The 14,679-nt window shown below is 38.3% G+C and overlaps 1 long non-coding RNA gene across 1 annotated transcript; it reads left to right on the top strand.

The window, feature by feature from the left end:
• Positions 1–2,253: 2,253 nt before the first annotated feature.
• LOC117025696 (uncharacterized) lies at positions 2,254–13,766 on the top strand. The gene is made up of 5 exons (XR_004423643.1): positions 2,254–2,481; positions 4,621–4,896; positions 8,700–9,356; positions 9,609–9,676; positions 11,451–13,766. It is a non-coding gene; the product is annotated as an uncharacterized LOC117025696 (long non-coding RNA).
• The last annotated feature ends 913 nt before the right edge of the window (positions 13,767–14,679 follow it).

The following is a 14,679-nucleotide window of genomic DNA, read 5'->3' as shown; positions in this document are numbered from 1 at the left end:
AATAAACTGCATAGAAGAAAACATAGGTACTAAACTTATGACCTTGGGTTCAAAGAGCATTTTATGAATTTGACTCCAAAGGCAAGGGAAGTAAAAGCTAAAATAAATGAATGGACTACATCAAACTTAAAAACTTCTGCACAGCAAAAGAAACCATCGATAAAATAAAGAGGCAACCAACTGAATGGGAGAAGATTTTTGCAAACAGTGCCTCCAATAAGGGGCTAATATCCAAAATATACAAGGAACTCATACAACTCAACAACAACAACAAAAAAACAACCCAATTGAAAAACGGGCAAAGGACCTGAAGAGACATTTCTCCAAAGAGGACATACAAATGACAAATAGATATATGAAAAAATTCTCAGCATCATTAATCATCAGAGAAATGCAAATAAAAACCACAATGAGATATCACCTCACCCCAGTCAGAATGGCTATCATCAACAGGACAAATAGTAACAAGTGTTGGAGAGGCTGTGGAGAAAAAGGAACCCTCATACACTGTGGGAATGCAGACTGGTGCAGCCGTTATGGAAGGCAGTGTGGAGGTTCCTGAAAAAATTAAGAATAGAATTACCATATGACCCAGCAATCCCTCTCCTGGGTATCTATCCAAAAAATCTGAAAACATTTATCCGTAAAGACACGTGTGCTCCAATGTTCATTGCTGCTTTATTTACAGTGGCCAAGACATGGAAACAACCAAAATGTCCTTCGATAGATGAATGGATAAAGAAGTTGTGGTATATATACACAATGGAATACTATTCGGCGGTAAGAAAGATGAAATAGGACCATTTGTGACAACATGGATGGATCTTGAGATTATAATGCTAAGCGAAATAAGTCAGACAGAAAAAATAGAGAATCATGTGATTTCACTGATATGTGGTATATACACCGAAAACAACAAAAGAAAAAGACAAACAACTGAAAGAACAAAAACTCATAGACACAGATAATAGTTTAGTGGTTACCAAAGGGTAAGGGGGCGGGGGGGAGTGGGGCTCTAGAAGAAGGTAAACGGGGTCTAATATATGGTGATGTAAAGACAACTGACTCTGGGTGGTGAACACATAATGTGAGATATAGATAATGTAGTACAGAATTCTACACCTGAAATCTATGTAAATTTGCTAACAATTGTCACCCCAATAAATTTTAATTTAAAGAAAAATAAATAAGTGAAAATAAAGGACTAATAAACAGATGAAAAGAGGTTTTTCTCACACACAAAGAAATGCAAATTCACACAATAAAATGCCATTTTCAACAATGCTTGACTAACGTTTAATTATTTGTTAATACTCAGAATATGGGGAAACAGACACTCTCATACTTTTTGAAGAACAATTTAGTCATGCCTATTAAAATTTAAAATGAACACACCCTTTGAAATTTAGTTCATAGATATACTTTTATGAGTGCACAGAAGTATCTTCAGCAGTATTAGTAATAGAGGAATGTTTGCAACAGGGGAAGTAAACAACTCAAATGCCCATCAATAAATAAAGGCACATCTGACATGGAATATTTACAGCTGTTAAATTGAATGAGGGGAATATATAAGTGAATATAAAAAGATAGCTATGATAGCGTAAATAAAAAACACAAGGTGTAGAAATGTGCGTATAGTATGAGCTTATTTATGTAAAAATATATACATTCTTGTGTATTCATAGATATTTCTTCAAGAAGACATAAACTATTAGTAGTAGTTTACATTTATTTAAAGTTTAAAATACGCAAAGGCAATACTTTATTTCATCTATGGATATATATATATATATATATACACATATATATCCATATATATACAGAGGGTGCCAAAAAAATGTATACACACTTTAAGAAAGGAAAAACTATACTAAAATTGTAATACTCAATATATACTGATAACAAAATATGAATACGAGTCACGCATATACATTTTTTTTGGCACCCCGGTAGAAAATACGCATGGGACTGAGACATAATAGTATAATTTAAGTTTAGGGAGAAAGAGAAATGAAGTTGGCGAAAGGCCCATAAAAATCTTTATATTTTAATGTTTTCATTAAAAATGTATCTGTAACGTTCTTTTAAAATATTAAAGGGGCAAAAAAAAAATGTAAAAGGCTCCTTTGACTCTAACGTGCTTTAACCTTTATAAGATCTCTTAAAATAATCAGTGATATAGTGATGACTCATTTTTTTTTTAAATGTGAAAGCCTGTAGCGAGAAGGAATTAACATTTCCTTAGAGAAACTGGATCTACTTGGTAGAACATTCTTGTACTAATCTTTCTTGTTTACCAGATTTTTCTATTAATACAGTCTGAAAAGAACAGTTGCGCTCTCATGGTGTGTTTCTGTTTGTTGTCAAACAGCAGCTGATATTTTATCAAGTTAGCAGGCTTCCTAGTGCTGGGGAAACAGTCCCTTACCTTCTTCACCCCTGCCTTGGAAAGCTCTCACCAAAATCACTGGACCTTTGGTAAGTCATGGATCTCCAACAAAATATAACTAGAAACTTGGGGGCAGGGGTGGGGGGGTCTTCATTTTCTGGAAACGTCAACATGTTAAAATTGTTCATTCTGAGCTGCAGGCTGAGTTCTGAGATGTGCACAGCAGAATTCTTCCTTAAATACTCTAATCACCCTCCTACTTACAGATCCCCACCGATGTCTTTGGGAACTGTCTGTGTAAGATGATTCAGAACCCACCGTCCAGACTGCTCCTTAAGAGCAAAAAGATGGGCTTGGCGACTTGGCACTAACTGCCCTTTGTCCATCTGATTCAGCAACTCGTGGTGACACTGAGCGATGAAACATAATCATTAGTCAAATGTGAATGGGAGACCTTTCTTGCTTTGGATACCAGAGTAACTGGTTTATCTCTTTCCCCTACACACATTTTACTCTCATTGTGTTAAAACTGAGTTTTAAATATACACGATGGATTTTTTTTCTTCCAAGCACTGTGCCACAGATATGATGGTGAATATTATCGAGTGAGTGGCTCACATCTAAAAGTCACTTTTTTAGAAGAGGATTTCCTAACCAGAGACTTGGGTAAAATTCTTTTCACTAGACAGCATGGTTGGCTCATTCCAGCCTCCCAGCTGGAAGCTGGTCTCAAATGAGCTGAAGGAAGAAGAAAGAAAGGGAGGGAGGGAGGGAGAGAGGGAGGAAAGAAAAACCCACATTACATATTGTGTCACCAACAAACTCCAGTGCCAGCATGTCTCTGGAAGATCTGCCATGGTGTCTAGATGGGTTGCATTTTGATATACTCTGAGGCAGAAGCCTTGCCGACCTATCTCCTCCCACCCATGCAACAAGCCTGGTGCTCTCTGGGTGTCCTCTGCTCTCTACTTTCCCCGTGTTTGTCTGGAAGGCAAGGGCTTCTGCATAGATGTCCGCTAAACTCCCGGTCCATTGGCCTTATTCATCCACCCAGGGCAAACACAAGGTCTCACTGCCGCTCCAGATCCTAGCCGGCAAACCGAGACTCACCCGGTGGACTTGGCCAGGGGCCACTGACTGCTCTTTCCCACAGTTCTCAGGATAAGCCTTTCTTCCTTGGAAGCTTTGCATGATTTTCCTTATCTAGCAGCTACCACATATTGAAGATAGAATGCTCCAGACCTGCACTGTCCAGTACGGACGTCCCTTGAGCACTTGAAATGTGTCGCGTTCAAATTGAAATGTGCAGTCAGTGGAAAACACGTAAAAGAGTATGAAGACTTAATATAGAAAAATGCAAACTATCTCATTAAAACTTTAATCCTTCACGTATTGATAGAGGGCGTCCTAAGGTTCAGGCACTAAAGCAGATGCCAGATGCATAGTGGGGTTTGTGAAATAAAGCCTGTGCCCTCGTGGACACAGATAGTAAATAAGAAAGCAAAAAGACGAATAATCATAAAACTGTGGTGAAGAAACAGCCAGCATGTTGCAACTGATTATAACAAGGGTCAGTGGGTGAGATCTATGTATCCAGAGTAGCCAGGGAAGGTCCCCCAGGAAGGTGACACTGGTTGTTGAGACCTGCACGTGAGATGAGCCAAACAGGTGAAGACCAGAAGGAAGAAGATTTCAGAAGGGAAGACAGGGTGGACAGACCACGAGGGTGCTGAGCACTATGGGTGAGGGGCCACTGGGTGCCATGTGACACCGCTCGTGGGAGCAGGGGCAGGTCATGCAGGCCTGACAGGTCAAGATCAGGAGTCGGATTTCATTCAAGGTAAGATAGGAAGCCCATGAAGAGATGTGAAAGGGGTGGCAACGTAATCCATTTGATGCTTAAAATAAGTTCTTCCGGTAATTGAGTAAAGAATGGACTGGAAGGGACAAACACAGACACAAGGAAACAAGTTAAGAGGCAATGCGGTTGTCCAGGCCAGAGGGCTTGGCAGCTTGTCCTAAGGCGGTGGCAGCAGAAAGCGCTCAGTTTCACGTGTCCCAGAGTCCTCTAGCTTTCAGGGCTCAAAGGAAAACAGACACAATGAAATGCAAATAAATTAATAACTGGGAGAGGCCAGCTTCCTCCCTGATATTTCCGAGGAGTGCCCGAGAGGAAGTCAGATGTTCCTGGTGGTTCTCTCACTATTTGCTTCTGCTCCCTAATCTAGACTCAATACTTGGTCCTGTGGGCCGCCCCAGCTTGCTGTGAACATGACTTTCTCGGGTTTCCTGAGACGGTGTTAAGACAAGTCTACGGGAGGCGTAAAAGTTCCCTGAAGACACGGGAAAGGCTAACAAAAAACCGAGCACCAAAGGAAAAGCAATCTTCACTTCACTATCCAAAATGCCTGACGCTGAAGAGCACTCTGGGTTTGTTCCCCCATCTCTTTTTCCTCTAGTTCCAGGATCCAAACTCCTTTTCTCAGGCCTCAAGGAGAAAATGTGTAAGTCCCAATATTTCATTACTTCTGTTAACCTTTACTACCCTTTCATGTCAACTTCTGCCATCCAGATGGGTCTGGGGCTTTGCCTCTCAGAAGTAGATGGCACATCAACATCCTTTCCTAAATACAAGGATCAATTTTCCTCTGTCGAGGCCCTTTCACGTGGAAGCCTCTGAAACAAGGTTTTTAAATTACATTTTTTTCCCTTCACACTTGTATGACCTCATTTAGTCCTTTTATGAAGTAGAATTTATTCCCATTTATGAAGAAAAGCAAGGCTAAAAGCAGTGGCTCAGAGAAATAATTTGCTCCAAATCACACAACCTGTTAGGAATGGAGAGACAATTCAAAACTGAATTCAGCTTAAATGCTGGCAGACCACCACCAGCCTACTCTTCCTCTTCCACAGAGATGGGTCCCAAAGGCAAGGTCATGTTTCTCCTCACCACACCACCACCTTCTCCCCTCCCTTTTGGAAATCCACTTGTTACCTAGCTGATTAGAGAGCCAAGAACAGATTGTAGAGAATCTGTATGTCCAAAATAACATTCTAATTTAGTGTCATTTTTCCTCCTGAGAGTAAAGTGATTGTCCTTTTTTTGGCCCCTTAAGGACAAATTCCATGTGCCCAGGAACTGGCAAGTCATTAAATTTATTTTATTGAACTTTAAATAAAAAGCAATAGTTTCCTATGGAGATCTCAAGTGAAATTATGCCAGACGACAATTCCTTATAGTCTCTCCCAAGTGAGCTGAAAGAGAGACCGGGTAATGTTCATAATACTTCCTCCAGTTAAGCAAAGCTATCCTCAGATCTTAATGGGAAATAGAAAGTAAAAATACTAGCAAATGCTGGGGTGGTGGTGACAGTTGTAGTAATGGAGGGGGTGGGAGAACAGTCAACATTCACCATTACTTTGTGGAATGTACAGGGCCAGTCTCCTCAGATGGGTTGACTTATTTAATCCTCACATCAACTCTATTAAGTTGTTGCTGTTATTATCCCCATTTTACTGGTATAGAAATTGAGTCTCAGAGAAATGATCAAACTTGCCTAAGATAACAAAGTCTGCACCTTCTTTTTTAAAAACATGTGGATGTCTGAAGCTCTTTAGTAAGATAAACTGGACAGAAACCTCTGTGAAAGTCAGTCCTCAAAGCCTCTTCCAGATCACAGGGCATCTGGAAAAGACAAACATCAATTGGGGGTTGTTATTCAGTGTTGGTGCATAAAACAGATGCCTGTTATACCTACTAATCAATTAAGGTGAAAATTAAGTTGTATTTGCGTTGTACCATTTAATAGTTGAACCTTTATTTAATTCATTACAATTGAATGAATTTGATTGATTGATTCATTTACTCATTTATTCATTCATTGATTGGCTGACATATATCAGGTATTGCAAGACACAAAGATTAATAAGAGACTTCAAGTCCTGGTCTTCAAGAGGTTCAATAGGCTTGAACCTACAAGGCACACCTACAAGGGCACAATAGGCTTGACAGGGTGGCACGTTTTCCCTCCTCTCTGCCCTCTCAAGCCTGGCACCTCCAAGGCGAAGGTAAGAGAAGGGGTCCTTCTCTCCTGTGACAGAGAGAGACATTCTCGACATAAAGAAAAGGATTTGTGTCAGCAGGTGTGTCACCTTCTCAGTTTGTTGTTCGGATTTTCTGTCCTCAGGTCAAACCCATGTGGTAGCTTTCTCTTCCATTTTTTCCAGTTTTAGGATCAGAAGCTCCCATTTTCTCTTATCTAACAGGAGATCTATGGGGAACAGAAAATGACTGGCCACTGATGCCTGGGGCTGAGACATAACTGAAGCTGGATACTTGTGGGGTGGAGTGCTGTGAGGATGGAGAAGGGAAGGAGAAGAAGGGAGGGACCATCCAGGAGGAGAGATAGGACCTGAGAGAGAGTACATTCTGTGCTACATAGGTAATGGTGGTGGTGGCTAGGTAGGTGGTCTCAGAGAAAGATTCTGCACCCACAAATGTACACAGCAAAATAACATTGTCCATCTTGTTGATTAATGTTGCTTTTAAAATTCGTAGTTTTTAAAATTTGATTTGTAAATGTATTTTGGTTTAAATATATGCGATAAATCTGATTTATGAAAAAATATACTTGATTGTATATGTATATTACTATGTGGAATTTTAATGAGAACAACAGTGGTGTTCACAGAATCATTTAATTTTCTATTTTAAAATTTAAGGTGTAATTTATATACAGTAAAATTAATTCTCTATAGTGTACAGTCCTATGTATCTTGACAAATGTATATAGTTATGTAGCAATCACTACAATCAAAATATAAAACAGTTCCATCCTTCCAAAAGCGTCCCCCATGCCACTTTGTGGTTAACTCTTGCTGTCACCCCTAGTTAGCTCCTGGAAACCACTGATGTTTTCTGTCCCTATCTATGTGCTTTTGCAAGAATGTCATATTAATGGAATTGAATATTACACAGCCTTTTAAAAAAATTGAACAAATATAATTGACATATACATTGAGGTATATGAGGTTGAGGTATAATTGACATCTACATTGCACATATTTAAGGACACAATTTGATGAGTTTTGACATATGTATACATTCATGAAACCAAAATGTTTCCTCATGACACTTTGCAATCTTACCTCCCATGCCTCCTGGTCCCCATCCTCAAGCAACTACTGATCTGCTGTCACTCTCGGTTATGTGGCATTTTCTAGAATTTAAGAGAAATGGAATCATGCGGTATGCAATCTTCATCTGGCTTACATTCAGCATAATACTTTTGAGACCCATGCATGTTACTGTGCATATGCATAGTTCATTCCTTTTTATTGCTGAGTAGTATTCCACATACTATATGTGTATGGCTCTAAAACAATTTGTTTACCATGCATCTGCTGAAGGACATCAGTTTCCTGTTTTGGGCAATTGCAAATAAAGTTGCTCTGAACCTTTGTGTACAAGTCTTTGTATGGGCATATGTTTATTTCACGTCGATAAATAACTAGTGGTGCAATGGCTGAGTCATATGCTAGGTGTAGGCTTCAGTTTTTGAGAAACTGATAAACTGTTTTCCAAAGGGGTTGTACTAGTTTCCATTCTCACCAGCCTTGTATGAGAGTTCCAGCTCCTCCTCATCCTCACCCACACTTGGCTTAGGCAGCCTTTTTAATAGTAATTCCTTGTAGTTTTAATTTGCATTCTCCTAATAACCAATCCTGTTGAGCATTTTTTCATGTGCTTGTCACCTGTCTGTCTACTTTGGTGAAATGTCTGTTCATACCTTTTGCCTATTTGTTAATCCAATTGTTTATATTCTTGTTGCTGTGTTTTGAACATTTTGTATATTCTGGATATAAGTTCTATCTAAGATATGTGATTTGCAAATATTTTGTCCTAATGTATGGCTTATATTTTCATTCTCCTATCAGCTTCTTTTGCAGTTCTTAATTTTGACAAAGCCCAATCTGTCCATTTTTTTTTCTTTTTTGGCTCAGATTTGGTAATATATCTAAACTCTTTGCCTCTCCCAAGGTCCCAAAGACTTTCTTCTTTGTTTTTTAACGAAGATTTATAGTTCTAAGTTTTACAATTAGGTCTCTACCCCATTTTGAGTTTATTTTTGTATAGAGTGCAAGATATTGATCAATGTTCTCTAAAATAGTACATATGAACTCATGTTTTAGAAACACTGTAACATGTTTCCTCATATTGACAAGGGAAGAGGAGAGAGAGGTAGTATCAAGAAGGGAGCATAAAGCTGAGACTTCTAATTTCTTTTTCTACTTTTTTTTTTAACAGGAGAGAATTGGACGCAATTTTAGGTTGTAGAGATGGAGCCACTTGAAAGAGACTGAAAATCCAATAAGGAAAATTCTTGCTAGAATGGAAACACCATCTTGGCCGTCTTAATTATCACAGCTAAATTCCCAGCATCAAGCACAACGGTTTGCACACAGTAGGAGCTCAATAAAATGCTTTAGAAGGAAGCAAATAATGAAGGAACTAATGCAAGAGAAAACAGAACCAAGAGTATGGTTATGGAAGGAGGCTTGAATCAGCCTCGGTGCTTGAGGGGATGTAATTCCCAGAAAATGGGCAGAGGGAGATAAATGTGTAGACAAGCGGGAAGGAAAACCAAGAAGTGTACACCATCCTGTGGCCTGGATTTCATTTTATTTTTTTAAATTCTGAAGCAAGGTTGTCTGCCAAGGTTGGGGAAAGGAAAGTGGAGGAGGAAACCTGACTTGTCCATCGAATTATTGCAAGACCTTCATGTCGCCAAGGAAAAGCACCTTCTGTGTGCTGAGTGAGGTGCGTCAGGAGACGCTGCGTATAAGATTAAGCTCCTGTTGCTCAATTATTAGTGCATCTGCCAGATGAGGATAAGAGATGAAAATCTCAGCCCAACCAACAGAATGACATTTTACTACCAAGCCCTTTGGAAAGTTCCTGGGGGTCAGTGAGGGGTTGTGGGGAGGCATTTTGAACAGAAAATCCTCTCAGAAATGCCTCTCATATCACATCCTATAGGCAACTGTGTCAAAGTTTGTTCTGTAACTGAGACTTTCCCCTTTCCTAAAACTATTCTTTGGGTTTAATGAGGGCATTTTTGAAAAGTATATTTGCAGACTTGCATGTCTCAGTTTCTTATTTAGGACTTGTTTTCTAATTTACAATTCTCTTGAACTTCTCTTAAACTCTTCCCAGAATCCTCTGCATGTTGTTGGGCCAGCACCTTTCATGGACCCCAAGAGAATCAGGACACAGCCTTTCGGGTAAATGATGCCATTATCTCACAAGAGAGGGAAATTTTCTTTGGCTACCTCCCCCAATGCTGAATCTTGACTCAGTTTTTGCAAAACTATACCCAAAATGTTCATATTTTAAAAATTAAGATTAGCAGCATTCGGCATTGTTTTCTCCTTCACTTCTCTCCCTATACTGTTTTCTTTCTCTATTCCTGTTCCGTGTGATATTTTTCTCACCATGAACAGCTGAGCGCATGAATTCAAATAAGCATGTCAGTGTCACTACAATAATGAGTGCCCTATTAGTATACTACGTTGGCATGAATAATTTTTAAAATGTTATATTTGGGAGAGTAGTCAGAGTATACTGGTGGTGATTGAATGAATACTTGTGTGTCCTTAGTCTTATTGCCGAATGATATCACTCCCGTTTAAAATCTTCCAATAACTTTCCATTGGATTTAGAATAAAAATCCAAAATTTCCACCATGGTTTAAAAGGCCCAAGGTGATGTGGCCTCTCATCACCTCTCAGGCCTCCTCTCCTACCACATACCTTTCAGCCATAAGCCTTTGTTTTCTTCAAGCCAACAAAACCCATTTCCACCTGAGGCTTTGCACCTCCTATTCCCCTCTGCCTGGGATGTGGTGGCCCCAGATCTTCACTGACCTGGATATTTCTTGTTGTGTAGGTCACATCTCATTCCAAACCTATGCATTCTAAGAGGTGTGATCAAAGCATACAGTGAATACTTTTTAAAAATGTGTTGTCGTAAGAGACACATTGCCATTAATCCCCCTCGCTTTGAACATGCTATCCCATCATTCTTGCCACTTTCTGAAGCAGTTCTGGAAGTCCTCTTTTGTGAGTGTCGTTAATTGTGCTGTTGTGGCTGCCTCCGTGTCCTGAATCATTTTGACTTTGGGGAAGAGCTAGAGGTCACATGGTGCCAGATCTGGTGAATAAAGTGGATGAGGACACACCGTAATGTTTTTATTTGACAGAAATTGCCATATCAGAAACGATGTGTGACACGGACGATGGAGGATGGAGAATGGAGGATGAAGTAAAGACACACACAAAAGAGGACTTCCAGAACTGCTTCAGAAAGTGGCAAGAACGATGGGATAAGTGTGTTCAAAGCAAGGGGGAGTATTTTGAGGGTGGATTAATGACAAAGCGTTTTTTTACTGTAAAAATTTTTAAACATTCACCATATTCACATCTCATATATTATAAAAATCTCTTGAATATATAATTTTTCCTATAATCTAATGGCTCTTCAACCACATCTTTTGGCTAATCTGCTTATCATGGCTTCACAATACAACCAACTTACACTGCATTACTTTCATCCTCCTAATAGACCATGTTCTTTTATACGTCATCTTTTGCCATGTTTTCTCTACCTAAAATCATTTTCCTCTTCTTCCCTTGGTTAGCCTACCCTCTTCTTTCAAGACACAGCTCAAATGCCACTTCCTCCCTAAAGCCTTTCTTGCTCTATCCCTCAGTCTGAGTTAACTGAGTTAAATGTTTTCTCTACAGTGCGGGTTATAATTATTTAACTTGTCCAAACACTCTACATGATAGAGAGCAGTGGTCCCCCAAACCCTATTCTCCTTATCAATTATGATAAGGTGATAAGTGAGAAGTATGTAAAGCCAGGAATGACATTTCCCAGCCTCCTTTGTATCTTGGGATGGCCCGTGACTAGCTCTTGCAGATGGAATGTGAGCAGAAGAGAGGCATGCCACTTCCAGGGCTGAGGCCTTAAGAAGCTCTCTGTCCCTTTCCTCAGGCTTGATGCAGATGACAGCAGGCCTTGGGGATGGTGGAACCAGAAGACAGAAGTACCTGGCCATCAAACAGGAACACCTGCCATTTTGGGAGATATAAACAACTTCAAGGAATCTCCAACTTAATTTTGTTGTCAGGTTATTAAGAAGCATATAATGCAAAAAGAAAAGTATTGGTTTATAGATAAGTAGATAAATGTGTAGAAAATTAGCCAGTTGAATTCAGTAGCATCTGATCCTTTTACGGGGTTTTGGTTTTTGTATTCTCTAAGATTCAATAGGCTTATTTATGTGGTTCCAGCATTTGAAGGAAGAAAAAATAAAGGCTTGGACAATGGGAACATCTCTAACTACGTGGTAAAGTTCAACTCAGAGCTATTCCCTATCAACTTACTTTTCGAACAATATATTAGAATTAATTTTAATACCATTGTGGTTGAGTGGACAGTAAATTCAAGAAACATGAATATGGAAAATTAATTTAAATGTATAATTACTAACATTTAATAATTTGAAATTACGTTTGAAATAATGTTACCATTGTTCTGCTAAAATTGTCTGAAAAATATTTAGTGTCCTAGTAGTTTTGTAAAAATGTAACTGGTTAGTATTAAGTAACTTGAGCAGTAATTTTGAAAAGAACAGACTCCAGGAAGGAAAAGGAGTTTTGAGTTCAAACCAGAAGAACCTTGCAAAAGTTTGTTTGCTTGAGGTTTGAAAGAATGAAAGAAACATAGATACTGGAAACAGTAAACAAGGTGGAAGGGAGAGAGGAAGGGGAAGAAAGGAGATACCATTCTGTTTTAGGAGGTTGTTGCTTTGCAGCACCAGGATCAATGGTACTGAAATTTGGGAAACTGGGAAGGAAGCAGGAGGTGGGTGGTAGGGAAGGTGAATTCTTTCTGATGTCGACATCACATTTCAGACATCATCTGAAGAATCACATAGGCAACATGAATCTGTAGGTGACCTGAGTCTAAAGACAGAACAGAAGGTCAGGCAGGGATGGAGAGGGAAGTCTGGTAAAACCCTGACTGACTTGGAGTAGCAGGGTGGTGGCCTGTTTCAAGGAATGCCGGCAATACAGATGTGAAAGAGAAGGCCGCAGGCACAAACACGAAAAAAAATACCCCAACAGAAAACGAAACTTACAACTGATACCTAATAAAAAAGGAGGGATGCCCTGGCATAAGATTTATTTCTTACAGATCTTCGGGCCATTCCAAGAGTACACAGGGCAGATATGTTATGACCAAAAGCAGAAATACTTACATCTGTTACATTTCTAACACTGCACAAGCTATTTGTTCATAGATCTTCTCCACCAAATTAAGCAACCTGGGAACAGACATGGTTTCATTCTCTGCACCTGACGCCTTGCACAGTTTCTAAGACTTGGTAGATACTCAGGTATCTGTTGAATTTTATTTTGCTGTTGTACATAGGAAACCAAAGGACACATTTTGGGGTTATTAGAAAAGGGGAGTGAGGAGATAGATACACAGTATCAAAAAATCATTTGTAGGGAAAATGTTGTCCTAAGAAAATTTAATATGAACTTAATGGATGTTTGGCCAGGTTGTTGGTCCACTGAATGCTACTCACTTTTTGTTTCCTTTGAGCCAAGGAGGGTGGGATTTCTGACTTTTTGCTTTCATGCCATTGGGATTCATGCACTTCTATGCTGTAAACCTGACACTGTGAGGGAACAGGTAACTAATAAAAATCTCTGGAACAAATCTCTTAAATGTCTTAAATGAAATGAGCAATGTAGGTTTAAATTCCAGACACATATATTTTTCCCCCCAAGGTCTCCCTCCAAAGCAACATTCTCCCTCCAAAAGCAGAATTCTTAATACTGTCACCTTTTCTTGAATTCTTAATGGGCTATACAAGCTGGTGTGGTTGTATTTGAAGAAACAAAAATATTAAAAAGAAAAAAAGCACAAGATTTCCTTTGCCTTTCACGAGAAGACTTCCAGCTTACTTCTTTTAAAATATTGCCCCTGAATTGCAAATTACTTCATGGTCTTTTTTCAGTGAGCTCTCTTCCTAGACTGACACAGCCAGCTGTGCCACTGTCCCGTCTATGGAAATGATGTCATCAGTACTCTGTCCTTGAATCAAACCACAATCATTACATTTGGCTCTTTTTCACATAGCAGGAACCCAATATATTCTTGTTTACAGAAACGGCATTTAGAAAGTTATCACTTGTAGACTCTATCAGTTGGCAACTTAAGTCAAAAGAGAGCTGAGCATGAATTACCTGAATCCCTTTTTAAAGTAAAAGTTTTTTTAATTGTAATGCACTTATTATTAATGCTTAAAGTGCTAGCTTTTCTAATATTCAAACAGCATGTTAATGATAATATTAAGTCAGACTAGAGAATTAAAAATTATGTTTATATTCATTATTCATTAGATATACTTATACTTCTTTGTTCCACCTTAATATCCAAATTATAACACAGTTTAATTATAATTAATTTGATATTAACTATAACAATAGTTAAATAAAAATGAAAATGTAATCGTTATGTAACTAAGTCATTTTTATACTTGGCATAAGTTAAACTGCATTCCCACAATCCTATTTCCTACAAAAAGCCACTGTTAACCATCTACTGTAATTCCTTTCTGACTCTTATTCACATATCAATTTTGCTTTTCATGGGTAGGCTCATATTCATTTTAAGTGGTAGCAAATGATTTGTCTGAATCAAATGACTTTGTTATTTAATCAAATAGTAATGTAAAAAATAAAATATTTTAGAGCCATATTCACCATTAAAAATGTATAAATTTATCTTACAACTTTTATTGAAGTAACTTTCTCATCTGGCAAATATATTAGTAAAGAAGTTCATTAAACTATAAATAATTTTAATTTGGCTCTCATTTATCAAGCTCTAAAAAAAGCAGGTGACTTTATAATCTGGAAGGACATTTTACATTTTCTTTAAAAAATATTACCACTCTCTCTAAAATACTTCCTTTAATTAAGTTTTATAAAATGAAGCCAAAATGTTAAAACCATTTATATGTACATTAAGACCATTAAGCATTTTGATAATTTCTATCTAGGTTAATTAATCTTTTCCACTTCTGGTCAATTATATTCCCACTTTAAAGAGGTGAACACAATAAATTTAAAAATCAATGTAAAATATTAAATTAACTTTGTTAATTTAACCCTGTTTTCACCCAGTAATATTGTGGGAACTTACA

The sequence above is a fragment of the Rhinolophus ferrumequinum genome, chromosome 8 (assembly GCF_004115265.2).
Source record: "Rhinolophus ferrumequinum isolate MPI-CBG mRhiFer1 chromosome 8, mRhiFer1_v1.p, whole genome shotgun sequence".
NCBI classification, from domain to species: Eukaryota; Metazoa; Chordata; class Mammalia; order Chiroptera; family Rhinolophidae; genus Rhinolophus; species Rhinolophus ferrumequinum.
The sequence above is the reverse complement of the archived record's forward strand: the minus strand, read 5'-3'. Positions and strand labels throughout refer to the sequence as shown.